This window comes from Pyrus communis, chromosome 8 (genome assembly GCF_041283825.1).
Source record: "Pyrus communis isolate YQ-2024b chromosome 8, ASM4128382v1, whole genome shotgun sequence".
Lineage (NCBI taxonomy): Eukaryota > Viridiplantae > Streptophyta > Magnoliopsida > Rosales > Rosaceae > Pyrus > Pyrus communis.
The window spans coordinates 6,467,087-6,484,559 of record NC_142572.1 but is presented as its reverse complement, the minus strand read 5'-3'; the positions used below and the strand labels follow the sequence as shown (position 1 = coordinate 6,484,559).

The window sequence follows — 17,473 nt, the reverse complement described above, 5'->3', positions numbered from 1 at the left end:
CCAAACCAAACTTAGATCCCGACGCATGCTTCGACACAAACCCAGACATCGGGGGCATCATCGAACCTTTATGCTGGGCAATCATCTCAGCAATGGTCGTGGCTACCTTTGGAGCAGTAGGTTTCACAGGCTCAGACTCAACAATCTTTTTCGTCCTCTTAGGAGAAGTCAGATCGATGACAAGTTTCTCAGTAGCAGATGAGCCTTCGCGAGCAGCAGAAAAAGTCATTGGCTTCTACTCGGTCGAAGACTTACAAGAAGGTGAGAAAGATCTCTTCTTTACACCCTCTTTGGCAGTAGACTCTACAACAGCGATCGAACAAGCAAACGCGTCCTCTTTTATCCTCTTTATCTCTTTATTCGGAGGTAGCCCGCCTTTCTCCCAACAAATAGGACTGAGTAGCCAGCGTCACTCATAGTACTCAGGAAGAATGCCCAAGGTGATGTGTATTTTCTTCATATCCACTGAAATTCTTAGAGTTGAGCCAAATTCCAAATCTATACAAAGTAAAAAGGACCCTCAACAAAAATTCATGCAAGCCAGGAATGAAGTAGTTCACTTACCACTAATAAAGACAGTCGAAACGCGTAGCTCAAGAGAGGAGTCAGACTCTCACTCTCCACTTACCTCTAAGGTATCCCTCTCCCACTTATGATCACTTTATATGAAGCATCAAGCAGCCTATGACGAGACCTTAACTGCCACACGCCCTTATTGTAGCCAATCTCAAAGAAGTACCAGAACTCATTTATGGTCAAACCAAGATCAAAGAACTTGCTCAAGTTCGAGAACCCCACCATCGCATCAACTGTATTCAGGGAGCATTGAGCAGGCACACATTTCATGGAGAAAATCACCTCTTGGAAAAGACGTAGCATGGGAAAAGTAAATCCCAACATGAAGTAATATGGATGGAATTTGATAGCCTTCTTCTTAGCAGTGGCACCCTCACCACATGGCTCATGGCCGCTATCATCCTTCACCCACTTGACACAAACCCCAGGCAGAATTGCATGCTTTTACATCTTGAAAAAAAATCCCAAAACAACTCTTCAGAATTGATCTGGACATGTGCAGCCTTGAAGTAGCCCACCTTGCCAGAAGAACCACCTTGACGGTACAAGGAAAGAGAATATTTGTCACTTTTGCGATCAGAATAAGACATCTCAAAATTCCTGCAAAAAAGTACGAAGAAAAATATTTAGAATGCAGCTCGCAAGAAGGAAAACAAAAAAATAATAATAATGAAGGATTGTTGAGCCTAGCGCCAGGCCCCACAACCCAGCTTGTCAACTCGGCCAGGCCACAAGAGGGCCTAACCCTCACTCTCTCTATTGCATGCGGCCCAAGCCGCTCCAGCCCAACACGGAAGGAAGTTCGCATCTCCTTCCTCCTCTTCTCTCTCGCACGCAAGCCCAGCAAAGCCCAGGCCGCAAGGACCAGAGAGTTGGTCCACACTGGTCTTTCCTACTCTTTCTCCTCTCACTTGCACGGGCATGTGCCTAGCAGCCATGGAGGCCTAGCCCAAGCTAGCCTCCTCGCACCCCAGGGCATCGTGCACCTCCTCAATCCTTGCCTTCAAGCCCCGGAGTTCCAAAAAAAAATTAAGAGGAAAAATTCAAATTTTTCTTACCTTGGTGCAGCACGGAAAAAAAGAAGAACAACGAGAGACGAGTCTTTGCAAGGACAAGAAAAGAAGAAAACTAAGGGAGGGGGAACAAATTTCCTGTGGCTTTTCTCTTCCTTGTTGGAATGATGATTGTTCTCCAAAATTATTTAATCTCATGCTTAAGGCAGAATTAAATAGGTATTGGGGGCAATTGGTTTCGTTTTCCTAGAAGAAGTCTATCTGTAAATCAAGAAAGGAGATCTAGTTCAAATTGGGAAACAACTCTACAAGGCCATGCAGTTTGGGATTTCTACACCTACTGTTATTTTCCTACGTGCAGCCCAGCAGGTGTAAGGACATTTGTGGTGCCTAAAATAATCCCAAAAATTCTAGAGGCGACACGTGGACTTTTGCTCAAGAAAGACAAGATTGCCCTCATTAAATGGGCAGGCCTCTCAGATACTCCCATGCTTAACTTACACCTCTGAAGGTCCCTGCAGCTAAATACGACTGTCCACAGCTCACCTGCCCTTGGCAAGGAAAAGTCAAAGTATTAAAGATAAAGATTAACTACCCAAATCCTATCTTTATATACATTTTCAATTGAAGATTGACTCCATTCAAGTAAGTAATCCCTATTTAAATCAATTAGGGATAAATACTCTATTATCTCAAGATATTATTTCCTATTTAATATCTTGAGAATATTTCTCTATAAAACTTTGGACAATAGGATGCCGCCATGTGTAGGGTAAAACCCTAAAACCATGGCTGGCCACTCCCCTATATTACCCCCAATTCTACCAAATTTCGGTAAGCTTTTACACCCCTAAAAAAGCCCTAAACACTTTACTCTTCTCATACAAACTAATTTAGGCATCGGAGATCCATTGGCCTAACCCCCACCCCTCCCAAAAAAAAAAAAAAAAAAAACCTTGTGGGCGCGTGAGGCTTAGGTTTTTGATCAAATGTGTTGATTGTTTTACAGGTGCATTTTTGTCAAAACTAGAAATGGCGGAAATTTACATCGACAAAAAGCGAACAGTCAATTTCCATGATTAAGCCCTGATATTTCAGAGTCCTAGGCTCTAGAATAGTTTTACGTAGAGATCCCACCAATCCATGTGAAATGTGATTAGAGTATAAGCGAACAATCAATTTCGATGATTAATCCCTAATATTTCAGAGTCCTAGGGTCAGTCGGGCGTGAATAATGCAAAGTTCCCGACCACTAAAGCACGCCAGCTCCAAAACTAAAACGAGGCCGACAATCCATTTACGGTCAGAAATCATTCACGTGCAAATCGCCCCGTGGCAAATTCCGGCGTCCACGTTGTCCTTGTTTGGAAGGAAAGCGATGGTATTAATGGTAGGTAGGCTTCTTATGAGTGTGTAAATGAGAGGTGTAAAATGATAAGCCATGAATAACAAATAAAAGTAATGTTGGATTCTTCTTTCCATGTGCAGAAAACAATATCAACCACAGCTGACTACTGCAACTGCAGATTGACAACCACCTCCAATAAAGGCATCAATAAAAAACAATTCCTCAGAGGCACAAACCAGTTTTCTGCTTTGGCACATTGGAAGCAAGCGAATTTTTAGGCGCTCACTGTATTGTGCATCTTCTGCTGCTGCACCTTTGCTGTTCCAGGCTGCACACTCAGTCGCTAACCTTAACCCGCAATTTGCCCAAAAAAAAAAAAACAAAAACGTTAACCCGCAAGGATTGATTGGTTTTGGTAATTATAACGTTTTATCGAGGACGATACACCTGTGGATTGGTCGAAAAATCGATCAACGAGTACAGCGTCTTTCATCCCCGATACTTATCTGCATAATAGAGAAAAAAAATTAAATGAGCTGGTGAAGTTAAGCATCAATTGTAATTATTTTGAGAACATTAAGAACTGACCAGCAAAATACCCTTTAACAAGGTTTATGAGTTCATTTGGTTTTAAAAAAACGAGAAAAAAGTCCAACAAGATGCATGGGAGTTGCATAGAAAATGCAACTGGGCAGTGATCTTAACTCGAGCAATTACCACCAAAGGAAGGCGCTACCCAACTTGGGAGAAAATTTTTAGTGTGCCGAAACACGGCCCGGTACACCAATATCATAATACAAGTGGTTGAAAAAAAAAATTATTATCCAACCCCTTATATTATGGCACTTAATGTACCAAGTCATGTTTCCAGCACAGTGAAAAACTCTCCTAATTTAGAGGCTGACCTACCGTTATGATGGGGATCCTTCTCCCACAGGAAGGCTTGGTCCAATAGGCCCATGAGGCTTCTTCTCATACTCGCTTGTAGAATTGGCCTCTTTACTTCTAACTTGAATGGTTTTCTCACCGTTGCACCCTCACTTGTTATCGCAATGTACGCAACTTTTCTTTTTACAAAGAAAAGCATATATATAGGAAATGGTCGCGTAGTTTCCTTTTGTGAGAAAAAGTCTTTTCCTTGGTAAGCAAGCTATCCATTTTGGCTTTGGTTGCTAACTTCAAAAGTCCACCAGTCAACAGTAAACTGAAAAAGAAATGTATTGCCAATATTGTCATATTCATATCTTTTCTTGCTCTCCAAGGCGCATCATAAACGTTATAAATACGACACCTCATAGTTCCAATCAAATATACCCTTTACAAAAAAAGGAAAGAAAAATCAAGTCCAAAAACACTTGACTAATTTACAAAGATTCAAGGCCATGTCTACTGCTGGTTATAGTCTTGCTGAAGCACATGTGCTGAGAGACCTCCACAAGAAGAAGATGCAGATGGAAAAAGAAGAACAAGTGGAGTCGGGCACAACTAAATCTGGAAAGACCGAAATGGTACAGTCCAAGGGTTGTTGCTCATGGGTGTTGGAGAAAGTTCGTCGTAGCAACGTTCATGGCTCTAGGTCAGCTGAAGCTGCAGAAAATGAAACTTGAATCGAACACAAAGTTTAGTTGTTTATTGTGAACAAGTTGAGACTTTGGAGTACAAAGTTTAAAGTTTAATTGAACTTGTAATTCTTGTATTTATCCTATCTCTCTTAGTGTTTTTACTCCTACCTCATGGACGAATCGGAAAAACCCTAACTAATTGAATTGTAATATTTTGGAATTCTAGGTACGGTGATACTTGTTACGTAACTTCAGTATTGTGTGTTTCTGCCATGGGTTTTAATTGAGTTGGGAGCTAGTTTATATACATCATTATTGACATCTTTTCACATAAATGAAAAACTAGCATTCATGCACACGCTTTTGCAAATGTGAAAGGCTTTTATTTTATCACGGTGCACTATGCGCTATTTACAATTTTTTATTCACACAAGCTAAGCGCTAATTTTTATTCAACAGCCTAGTTTTTAAGCACATGTGCAGAGAGACTAGTTTTGAATTTTATCGGATGCCCCAAAGGGACGGCTAGTTTATAATTAAATTCTCGAATTGTTATTGCAAACAACATACTTGGTTGAAACACCATAAACAAATTTATGAAAAAAATTACAATCCCTTTAAATCAAGTACTGAATAAAATCATAATTTTGAAGTTGCATTGGGTTTTTGATGAATTACATATTTTCACAAACTTAATAATCTCTAAGGAATAAAAATGATAAGAAATTGCTTAAGATGAGGAAGAACTGAAAAGAAACATAATGTTAATTTCTTTCAAGTGTTCGTGCTTCATGCACAGCCCCAATGTGTATTTCTTCTTTCAATAAACTTCTTTTTACTCTACAGAATTACACAATCACGAAATCAACATATGCACCCAAAGAGAACCATTACTTGTTAAGCAGTGAAAGATGAAAACAATTAAACGACTTTTATATTCACACCAAGTTGTAATCCCATCACAAATTAGGAATTACACAGTTGGCAGACTCTTCTAAGCAAAATTGGCAAACTCTACATACAATTACTAAATTAAAAAAGATGTAATACCTAAAGAATTCTTGCCATTTTCCTAGAAACCTACAAAAGCAAATAAAACAGAGAGCAAATAATCACATTAAGTGAAGCGATTAAGTGAAAAATGTTGTGTAGGCTTCATTTTTGCATGAACTATAAAGTGAAGCAGTTTTTTTTTTTTTTTTTTTTTTTCTTTTTTGAAATTTATCAATTTGCAATACATGTACATATCAAAAGAGAGAGAAAAAAGAACAAGACCTTGAAGTGGCCAAGGACTAGATGGTGGAATCTAAAAGGAGAATAACAAGTCATTTTCAAATAGAAAGTAATCAACCAATGCGTTTAGGATTAAGAGGGGGAAGCTAGCCAAATGTGGGATTCCATGGCTAGTTGTATCCGAAAAGCAGCAAAAGGGGTATTAGGAGAGTCCAAGGGTTTTGCTCCACACCAAAAAGAATCTTGGTGGTGGAAGGAGGAGGTACAAACAAAAGTTAAGGCTAAGAAGGAATGTTGTAAAGCCTTATACAAGAATAGAACCGACGAAAATGGTGAAAGGTATAGAATAGCGAAGAAGGTTGTGAGAGAAGCAAAGAAAGAGGATATCTATAAACTAGCTAGAGCAAGGGAAAAGAAGATAAGAGACCTGAACCAAGTGAGGTGCATCAAGGATGAGAATGTAAAGGTTCTTGCTACAGAGAATGCGGTCAAAGACAGATGGAGAGCTTGTTTTCATAATCTTTTCAATGAAGGACATAAAAGGAGTACTTCTTTGGGGGAGTTGAGTAACTCAAAAGAGTGTAGAAACTACTCATTCTACCGCCGAATTAGGAAGGAAGAAGTGATTGTAACTGTGGAAAAAGATGAAGCATAGAAAAGCAGCAGACCCAGATGATATACTGATCGAAGTGTTGAAAGTCTTAGGGGAGACGAGTATAGCATGGCTCACAAACCTTTTCAATAAGATTTTCAAAACAAAGAGCACTTTGGTGCTTATCAACAAGAATAAGCATGACGTACAAAACTGCATGAACTAAAGGGGTATTAAGTTAATGAGTCATACAGTGAAGCTCTAAGGGAGAGTAATTGAGCATAGACTGTGGCAAGAGACATGGGTCTTAGACAACCAATTCAGGTTCATTCCAGGGCGCTTAACCATGGAGGCAATCTATCTTTTACAAAGATGAATGGAAAGATATAAAGATATGAAAAAGGATTCTTTATAGATTTGGAAAAAAAAACGTATGATATGGTCCCAAGAGACATTCTTTGGAGGATTTTAGAGAAGAAAGGATTACGAGTAGTATGTATCCAAACTATAAGGATATGTATGATAGAGCAAGGTTTTCCGTAAAAACTCATGAAGGACAAACCAAAAGCTTCCCCATAATTGTAGGGCTACTTCAAGGCTAATCTTTAAGTCCTTAGCTTTTTGCATTGATAATGGATGAATTAAAGGGACATATTCAAGATGATATTCGTTGGTGTATGCTTTTCGCAAACGATATAGTGTTGATAAATAAAACTTAGGAATGAGTAAATGCAAAGCTTAACCTTTGGAGAGAAGTGTTAGAATCTAACAGTCTTCACCTAAGTCGGTCAAAGATAGAGTATATGGAGTGCAAGTTCAGTGCGAATGGGGCTCAAATGAGTTAGGGGTGAGGATTGAAGATCAGGAAGTAATAAAGAGCGATCGTTTTTGCTACCTAAGATCTATCTTGCAAAAGAAATGAGAGTTTGATGGAGACCTCAAACATTGATACAAGCAAAATGGATGAAGTGGAAGAGTGCATTGGGTTGGGTGTCTTGTGCGACCATCGTATGCCACCAAAGCTCAAGGGAAAATTTAGACGGCCATAAGGCCAGCAATGCTTTATGGCATGGAATGTTGGGTGGTGAAGCATTAACATGTACATAAATTTAGTGTAGTAGAGATAAGAATGCTTCGTTGGATGTGTGGGCACACGAGAAAAGATAAGAGTCAAAATGAGGATATTCGAGGTAAAGCAGGAGTAGCCGAAATTGAAGGAAAGATGGGAGATAATTGGTTATGGTGGTTTGGACATGTGAAACGAATGCCTACAGACACTCTGGTTAGAAGATGCGATTACAAGACAAAGGTTCAAGGAAGATGCGATTACAAGACAAAGGTTCAGGGTTAAAGGGGTAGAGGAAGACCTAGGAAGACTTTGAAAGATACTTTAAGAAAAGACTTGGAGTACTTGGATCTAACATAAGACGTGGTACAAAACTGAGCGCAATGGTGTTCTAAGATTCATATAGCCGATCTCACTTAGGCCTCGTTTGATATTGTTTTTTTTTTACTAAAAACTGCTTCACTTTAAAGTTAAGCAGTAAAAATGTGTTTGGTAAAGTAAAATTTCTTGGTTATTTTAAAAACAATGGGCTCCAGACAACAGCTTTTAAAAGCAATATGTAGGTTGCTTTTAAAAGCTACTTTAATAAAAAGTAGAGTTAGGTCTTTAATAAATATGTTCAATTGTTGTACATTCATTAATTTTTTTAAATGACATTATTTAGCCTTCCACACATATTTTATCCTTTATAGAATAAAGTAAATGCTACAACCTACTACTACTAATACTAACCATACACCATCACCGCCGTTACAACCACCATTTTTGCCACCACCACCGCCACAACCATAACCTCCACCACAGTCACCATAATCAACATCGTTACCACCATCATTACTATCACCGCTAGCATTGCCGCCACCACCACTACTACCATTGTTACCACCATCGATTCCACACCACCATTACTGCAACTGCCACTACCACCATCGTTGCCGCCCACTGCCACCATTGCCACCACAATCACAACCACACTACTAGTGCTACCACCATCCTACCACCATTGTTACCTCTCCATCCCAACCAACACATCCCACTATTAGCACCACCACCATTACCATCATTGTTGTCACCACCACTCTTACTACTATGTATATTTGTCATTGTATACAATTATATCACTTTTACATTAAATTTTACTAAACGCTTTTACACTGTTTTTCATACTCACAACACTTTTAAAATTCAGTTAACCAAATGCTTATCAACTTTATTTTACAGCAGATTATTCTTAAAGCACTGTAGAAGCAGTTTATTAAAAAAGTACAGTAATCCCAAACTAACCCTTAGTGGGAAAAGGTTTTGTTATTGTTATTGTTGTATCGATCTACAATATATGAAGGGTTAACTCGTAAGCATCTCAGTACATTTATTGACATTAAGAGTGAGACCAAAATTATCACCAAAAAATTAAAGGAAAAAAGATATAAAACAGAAAGAAAGTAAAGGCAAAATAATCAAACCAAGCCAAGACAACACTATTTAACCCATATTGTTGCAATAGTTCACTTCCTAATTCCATAACTTTCTCAACTTCAAATTTTATAGTTCAAATGCAGTTTGATTCCTCTCTTCTTTAAAATATATAATCTCAGCAAACTAAAATTTAAAAAGGATAGTAAAAAGCTATCAGAAAATTCTCAGGAAACAAGACATTTTAGAAAACTTGGTAGAAAATTATTTAAATGAAGATATAGTACATGGGGAAGTTTCACTTTTGGGCCCGTTTTCTCCAATAATAAATAAATGAGGAAGGCATAAATATTGAACAGATAAATACAATAAACTGATCCCGTTTCTAATCCCCTTCAAAGACGACATATAATATGCAAAACATGCATGTAGAAAAGTAGAAAACAAATACAAGTAACAAACAAAATGCAGAATGGTAAAGAGAGAAAAGAATCAAACCGCTACGTATAAGAAGTTGAGGTTTTATCATAAAATTAATTGGCAATATAAGAAGTAGCCTAACTTATTTATAAGCCTATGCAAGGTCCCTCCTCCCTTCAATGTGGGATTCATTCTCAACACACACCCTTACGTGCGGCAACTTTTTAAGCCTAACACGTGAACAACACAAACAGGGTAACGTGGAGCACATGCGGCCATTGGGTTTCACATGTGGCAAACCTGCTTTGATATCATGAAGAAAATTAAGGTTCCACCATAAATCCAATTCGCAATATAAGAGTGGCCCAACTTACTTAGGCCATCTCCAATGGAGCAGGCTACAGGGTTATAGGCCTGATTTGGACAAAATCCATCTTTAATCGAAGGCTGGGCCAAAAACTTAGTGGAGCCCACCAGGTCAAAACATGGCCAAAAGGCTATTGGGCTGGGCAAGGTTGCCCTGGTACCCGGCCCGTTTTCTGGGCCCCACCAAATGCAACTGCAATGAGTTGGACAGATCCAACAGTCAGGGTTGGTACTAATTGGTACTATAATTTACATTTATGTTATATTTATTTGTTTAAGAGTGTTGAGCAAGCATAAGTTTCTGTCATGTACTTGGGATTGCTGTGCAATTAACCTCTTTTTCAGCTCTGAATAATTATTAGTAGTTTAATTAAATTAAGAGTTTTTATCAAAAATGGTCCTGAAATTGACCCTCACCATCAAGATGGTCCCTGAAATTGAAAATCAATCAATGGAGTCCCTGAAAATAAATATCGCAAATCAATGTGGTCATACCGTCACAATTCTGTTAAAAATTATGTGAAGTGCTGATGTGGCATATAAATGAGCCCCATAAGTCCCTTTTTCTTGCAAATTGTCCTTGAAATTGACTTGCAACATCAAAATGGTCCTTGAAATTGACACGTGACATCAAAATGGTTCCTAAAATTGAAAATTAATCAATGTAGTCCCGCAAGTAAGTGCCTCAAATCAATGTAGTCCTTCTATCACAATTTTGTCAAATTTTGTTATGTGCTGATGTGACACATTAATGGGTCACACAAGTCTAATTAATTTTTTTTTTAAATTACAAATAGGCTTAATAATTTAATAGTTAATAAAAAAATTGACAACCCAAAAACCCAATCATGCAATCACGTCTAATCTGAGTCCACATTTCTCTACCTCTTTTGCTCTCTATTTTCTAAAAAAATCTCAGAACACCCATCTTTACACACTTTGACACCCTTCACCGAATTGAACTGGATCGGTATCACTTGTGGTGACGGCTTGGCTGATTGGCAATGACTTCTGAGACATCACTATTAACATTTAGGCGATCAACATCCTCACAACTTTAATCTTGGAGAGCTTGTTTGGCACTTCCTTGGTGGTTTGGTGATGCAAACAACGACGAGGTCTGCCTTGAGATAATGAGGTTATAACCGAGGTACGTCTATTGTTGGTTGAAAACTATTTCCATACCCCCTCTTAGGTCTATTGTTGGTTGAAAACTATTTCCATACCCGCTCTTAGGTCTTGTTTAAGCCTTGTGCCTTTGAGAATTTATGGAAAGGATGTCTCTTCGAAGTAGGCCCTACTATAAGAAAAAAAATTTCATTGTGCAAATAGGTATTTAGACAGCTTTTTTTTATTAATTATTAAACCCACAACAGCACATAACAATTTTTTTTTTTTACAAAATTGTAGCGAAAGGATCATATTGATTTGCGACATCTAGTTTCAAGGAGTACATTGATTGGTTTTCAATTTCAAAGATCATCCTGATAGTGTGGGTTAATTTCGGGGACTATTTTTTATTAAAAAAAAAAACCCCGTAAATCTTGTGGGGCCCATTTATATGTCACATCAGCACTTAACAGAATTTTTAACAGATTGTGACGGAATGACCACATTGATTTGTGACACCTATTTTCAGGGACTACATTGATTGATTTTTAATTTCAGGGACTATTTGTGATTAAAAAAAAACCCCTTAAATTACTTGATAAATTTAAGAATAAATTTAAAGCTAATAAATTATTAAGGGGTTACGTTTAGCCTATTTGGTTAAAGATGGTATATGAATATGACCTAACACTATTCATTAAAAAGTGATTTCGTGCATAGCTATAATTCTAGACGTGGCTATGTTTAACTCTCTCAGTTAGAGATGACCTTATAAGCCCATACATGATTCCTTATCCCATCAATGTGTGGGATTCATTCCCAACACTAGTGCTTTGTCCAACAACTAAACTTCATGCTTAATGCACAAGTATCACACAATTATGTACTCTAATTTTTTTTTAAGTGCTTTTATCCAAAAAAAAAAAAAAATCAAATAGATCTTCAAGTGACAATGAAAATAAAAAAGGAAATTCAAAATTTGAATATTCCACTCTGTCATATATTTTACTTACTCAAAATTAAAGTTTGATCGTGCATTTAAACAAAAATTTAAAGAGAAAAACTCGAATACATGAAAGGATAAATTGAATAAAAAGAAGGAAATTGTTATTAATACTTCAAAATTCTTATTCTACACTTCTAACTTTCTATATTTGGAAAGAAAAATATATTTGTGAGGAATATAAAATGAGATTTTTGAAGTGTTAATAATACTTCTCTAAAAGAATTAGATGATAATAACTTTTCACAAGTGGTCATTTCTTTGAAAGGGAGAGAACCATTAATAAGGGCATCTTATTGTAAACTTCTCGTTTACTCAACAATTGTGGGTACCTAACTAACTAGCTTTTACACGAAGAAAAAAAAGAAACCCCAATGATTATGACCCACTAACATGACTTGTGTCACACGTTTACTTTTTAGTGTTTTTATCGTCACAGATTGCATCATAGAAATCGTGTTTTTATTTCCACTCCACATAACAACAATTGTTTCAGTACAAACCATACAGCTCATCATTACTATTATCTTTCTTTTTTTGTTTAAGATAAGAAGATTCACTCATTTTTCCAATTTCGTTGCATTTATACAACAATATAAATTGATAAAATGTTGAAAAATAGAGTCTTACATCCAAACCTTCAAACAAAATAAGTCACAATCTATACAGAACGGTATTACTCCTAATTGCACCGTGCCTTTTGGAATAAATTATAATATCTATAAAATTATGCAAGTAATTAAGTTGAGATAATAGAGTTTTGAGTTTCTATTTATGTCTTCAGAGTTTAAAACTACAGTATCTCTTAAATTATTATAATAATTTCAAATTTTATTCCTTACCTATTAGTAGTAAAATTTAAATAAAATAATTAAAATAATATTAATGTGACTAGCAGTGCATTGCAAACCCGTTATAGTTTGATAAAATCTTATGCCAGTCAAAATCACCAACAACCAATTTCGTCTTTGCCACTCCAAAGGTGGCAAAGTCAAGACTCAAAACCGGCATAACAAATCTGTCAACGGTCAAATCGGGAAAAGCAAGGTGACGGCGTGCTCCCCAAGAAAGCATAAACCTCCTATAAATATACTAATCTCATCACCCTCTGAATACTTCCCATCGATTACAATTTCCCCATATTTCTTCCCCAAATTCAACACAAAAAACTTTACGGCATGTCGGCGGTAGGCTATGGTTTTGCTGAAGCATATGTGCTGAGGGACCTCCACAAGAAGAAGATGAAGACGGAAAGAGAAGAAAGAGCCAAGCTCGGCAGGGCGGAGTTGGAACCGGAAATGGTAACGTCAAGTGGTTGTTTCTTCTTCTCGGTGTTGAAAAAAGTCCATCCAAGCAATGTTCAAAGGACTTGTTCTGCTGAAACTGAAGATGTTGGAACTTTGAACCATAAAGATTACGGAAACTGAAGAAAACAAGACACAGTTAAAAGAACAAAGCCCCAGGGAAACATCGAAGCATATCCTCTGGGGGAAATATAGTAGCTAAGGCGTCTGCAACAAAGTAGCTTTTTCGAAACTCATGCTGGACGGAGATGGTGAAGTCCAATTTCTTGTGTGCTGTATATATAAGACATTGTTCTATTGAATGATTATTTTTTCCATAAAACTCTTTTGTCAGTCATGCTCTAATAAAACATGATCGCTATTTATTTCAACCTAACAATTATAAAGTACCGGATATAAGTCCCAAAACAACAAGGTTACAAATCTGTACAGAACTTGTAAGACCCTCTAAACTCGTATACAAACTCACGAAAACTCTGCAAATTCATATTCGTTAGTTTTCTTTAAGGCGAAAAGCATGTCGGAATTCAGAGTTTTGGCCCTCGCGGAGAAAACAGCAACTCTCAATCGAGAGCCAAGAAAGAAAATCCTCGCAACAGAAGGCTTACTCAAATCCAAATTCTTAGGATATTTCTGAAAATTAAAAGAATGGAACTCCATTTTGCACCTGAAATGCTCCGGATACATATTTGGGCCCAAGGAATGAACCATATGCTTACTCAAACACAATCTGCTAGCAGCTTCATCGACCATCCGATCATGTTTTTGTTCTAGTAGTACTACTATGGTCGTTGAACGGAAGCTTGTGCTCGAAAACAAAATCACCATTATTACAACTAGTAGTACAACTACGGCGTTGAAAGGACCGAAACCAATAAAAATAAGCTCGTGGTCGTCTCCTGGAAAATATAGCACCCCATTGTATGCAAAGGAGACCTCCGCAAGGTTATCACAATAAGTATCGCGGGGATGACACAACGGGCTTTCTCCATTGACCAATCTCAGAAGAGAAGACCTCCACGCACATTTCGCAGATTCATCGCGGGCGAGGGGGGGAAGAATTCTCAACACCTTGCACCTACTCTCAGCATCAAGTTGGATGTCATGTCCTTTCCAAGAAAATAAGAATCCGCGATTGAAGTGCGCCAACGCTTGGACACAGAATTGCATTAGAAAATAAATTTGTTGCTTGGAAGTCGGCAAAGGATTTCAACCTGTACAACGTCAGGGAGATCGTCAATTGATGATGACCGTCTTTCGGCTGATGATATCTTTGATCTTTTTTCCTGACAAGAAATCGGCAACCCAATAGACGATTGGGATCTCTTCCTTCCTTCGGTTTGAGTATCACACTTAACATCCCTAGATGATTGACTTCCTGCAAGATTTCGCATATCCTCATAAGAAAAAGAGTCTAATTGCCCATCAAAATATCAATACTTTCGGGTACATTAGTGAAACGAAAACCATCAGTCTAATGGAAAAGCTCTTACTCCCTTGGATATTCCATTTAAGATTTTCGGATCCATGTTTAAATGAATAAAAAAACGAGATGGTGAACACCATTTTCTTGAAGTTCTAATCAAACTTTTTTCGTTTCACCTAAAATAATTTCAAAACATAAAACGCATCTTGTCATTTTCTAGCAATAGATATATGATATAGAAAATAATATTTTAATCTTTAAATAAGATGAAGTGTAGATAGATGTCTGATAAAAGATCAAAAATTAAATTTCATGGTGTCCATTGAAACCAAATTCACACCCCGACGAAGGAGGTTGGCAAGTCTGGTTAGCAGTAAGAAAGCAAATAACCAAAGTCAAGACCTTGACACCCCTTTAACACGAATTAGAAAATGACAGGCAATGAGTACGCCCCACTAACATGAGTGTGTCGCACGTTAACTTTTAGTTTTTGGTCGTCACCGATTGCATCACAGCAACTGTCTTTTTATATCCACTTTACACAACAACAATTGTTTCATCACAAACCAAACGCATTAGCACTTGTATTTTCTTTTTGTTGTTTGAGATAGGTAGATTCTTTTAATTTTGGCTTTAAAAAAGTTACAAAGAAAATTCTTTACGGATATTGATGAGTCAATTTTATATTATATAGGGTAATATTTTACCTTATTTTTAGTATGTTTTGATAATTATTTTGGTAGAATTTTGATACTTTGCTTTGTATTTTCAATATAGGACATTCAACTTTTTCTGGAGCAAAATATGACCAAACGGACAAATTTTAGAGTGATTCAAATTGAAGAACATTCGTGTGTCTCTTAGCGTGTTTGTGTCAAAATTTCGGTTATTTCTACCAAACAGTTATTTTGTGGTGACGGAATAAATAAGCAATGTGCGTTGTTGAAAAGTGTCGTTTTTGGGCTTAATTGCAATTTTTGGAGCCCAAGATGGTCTCTGATGGGTTTGTGGCCTTCTGGAGAATTTTACTATTTAATTTTAGGATTATGTTTCCTATTTTATTTTAATTTATTTTGGTTTCCTAGTCTAATTGGAAGACCTTTTTTCTAGGTGAATCGAATTATAGCAGTTTAAATAAGCTTGGCCAAGCTTAGAAATTTTCATACTTTTACATTCAAGGTCTTTTCGATCTATTTCAATACGATTCCTTTTGATTTTAATTATGAATATACGTAACTAATCTCTTTTACTAGGGTAAGGCCACGAGCTTAGCAAGAATATGTAGGGGTGTATTCAATTGGGATTTTGAGGGATTTTAATTCTTTTAATGAATCTTGGGGTATTCAATCAGAATTTTAAGCGATTCTCTGAAATTCAACGTGTATTCAATCAGAATTTTAAGATAGTTTATTAAAATCCTTATAAATCTGGGTGTATTCAATTAGGATTTTAAAGAAGCTTATAACATTTCAGGTGTATTCAATTAGAATTTGATTTTAAAGAATTTTAAAACGTTGAGGAACTAGAGGGAATTGGAGAGATTTTGTAGTGTAATTTAAACAACCACAAATCTCACATCTCCCCATGAGATTTTCGAGGGAATTGAATCAAAATTTTACATAGAATCTCTACAAATCAATTAAACTCCATAAAAATCCATGGATTTATAAATCCATTAAAATCTCTCTAATTCCCAATTGAATACACCCCCCGTAGTTTATTTTCAATTTGCTTATGATAATATGCATGCAGGTTTTTGAGTTATTAATCACTGGTTTAAACTATTGATATAGGTCATAAGTATCTTGATGATTCGCGGCCATTATGATGTTTAGAAAAGTAATTTGATGCAATTTTGGTTGGAGATAGGTCCCTGAAATTGACGAAGGCTTCTTGTGGTTAATATGTGCAAGTTCACTTAGGATGAATACCACGTCTTAAGAGTTGGATGGTTTTTTAGAGGGTTTTCACAAAACGTAATACATGTCTAGATTTGATCTGAATACTATAAAATGATTGCATGTTTGATATATGCTCTATATTGGGGGTCCAAGTAGGCATATTAGGAAAATCTAACCTTCAAAATATGCATGTATAGGTCATAAGTAATTGAGAGAACCATATAGGATTGTTAAAGTGACGACGAAACCCTAGTGCTTATTCAATTTGATTTCTAAAAACTATTTCCCTCTTTCTTTTACTATTGTAGATTTTTCTACTCTTTAAAATTAAATTCGTTTTTATTAAATTATGTTATAAAACCAATTATACCAAAACTTTGCCTTTAAATAATTAATTGAGATTTGAGTTGATACAAATTATTTAATAATCCTTGTGGAGAACGACCGTACTAGAGCTATTTATACTACAATATCCTTATTATTCTTGCAAGTATTATAGGTGTTTTTAACCCTTTTGTGTGTGTGGTAAAAATCTTATCAGATATTAAACTATACATATAAAAAATTTTGAAGTACAACTTCCCTAGAAAAATTACGGATGAGGAAAAATCCTCACTCTTATCCATTCATCGTACATTGTACGGTTAGTTTTCGTTAGCAACTGTTTGTATTTAATTTTAAATAAAAAAATTCAAAATGATTTATAACCGTACGATGTATGATAAACAGATAAAATGTAAGGATCCTAGGATCCTCACAAAGATAATCCGAATGGGATCCAAACCCGAACAGATACATGCATGATCAATATTTATGATCTAAATTAGCAAATCAATCTGCTGCCATAGTATGTTGGAATTGATAAGTAGACATAATTACAGATAAGCTTTCCTCCACATTTGTAAAATTAACAGAAACCAATTTTATTGTTTTATAGCAAAATAGAAATGTATATAGAATATTGAACTGTCTCGGAAACTTCATCAGCGACAAGCAACGAGCAAACCAATTTCGTCTTTGCCATCAACACGCCATAGAAGATTATCAGCCAACGGTCAACTAGGAAAAAGCAAGACGCCTGGTTCTTCCCCAAGAAAGCACAAACCTTCTATAAGTATACTAGCTATCACCCGTCAATTA

The 17,473-nt window shown here is 36.5% G+C and overlaps 1 long non-coding RNA gene and 1 pseudogene across 1 annotated transcript; one reads left to right on the top strand and one right to left on the bottom strand.

Moving 5' to 3' along the window:
- The first annotated feature begins 5,875 nt into the window (after positions 1 to 5,875).
- Positions 5,876 to 7,810, top strand: LOC148694670 (uncharacterized; annotated as a pseudogene).
- A 5,631-nt stretch (positions 7,811 to 13,441) lies between these two features.
- Positions 13,442 to 14,788, bottom strand: LOC148694669 (uncharacterized). Its single transcript, XR_015965346.1, has 2 exons — positions 14,500 to 14,788; positions 13,442 to 14,384 (listed from the first exon to the last, which is right to left on the bottom strand). It is a non-coding gene; the product is annotated as an uncharacterized LOC148694669 (long non-coding RNA).
- Positions 14,789 to 17,473: the final 2,685 nt, after the last annotated feature.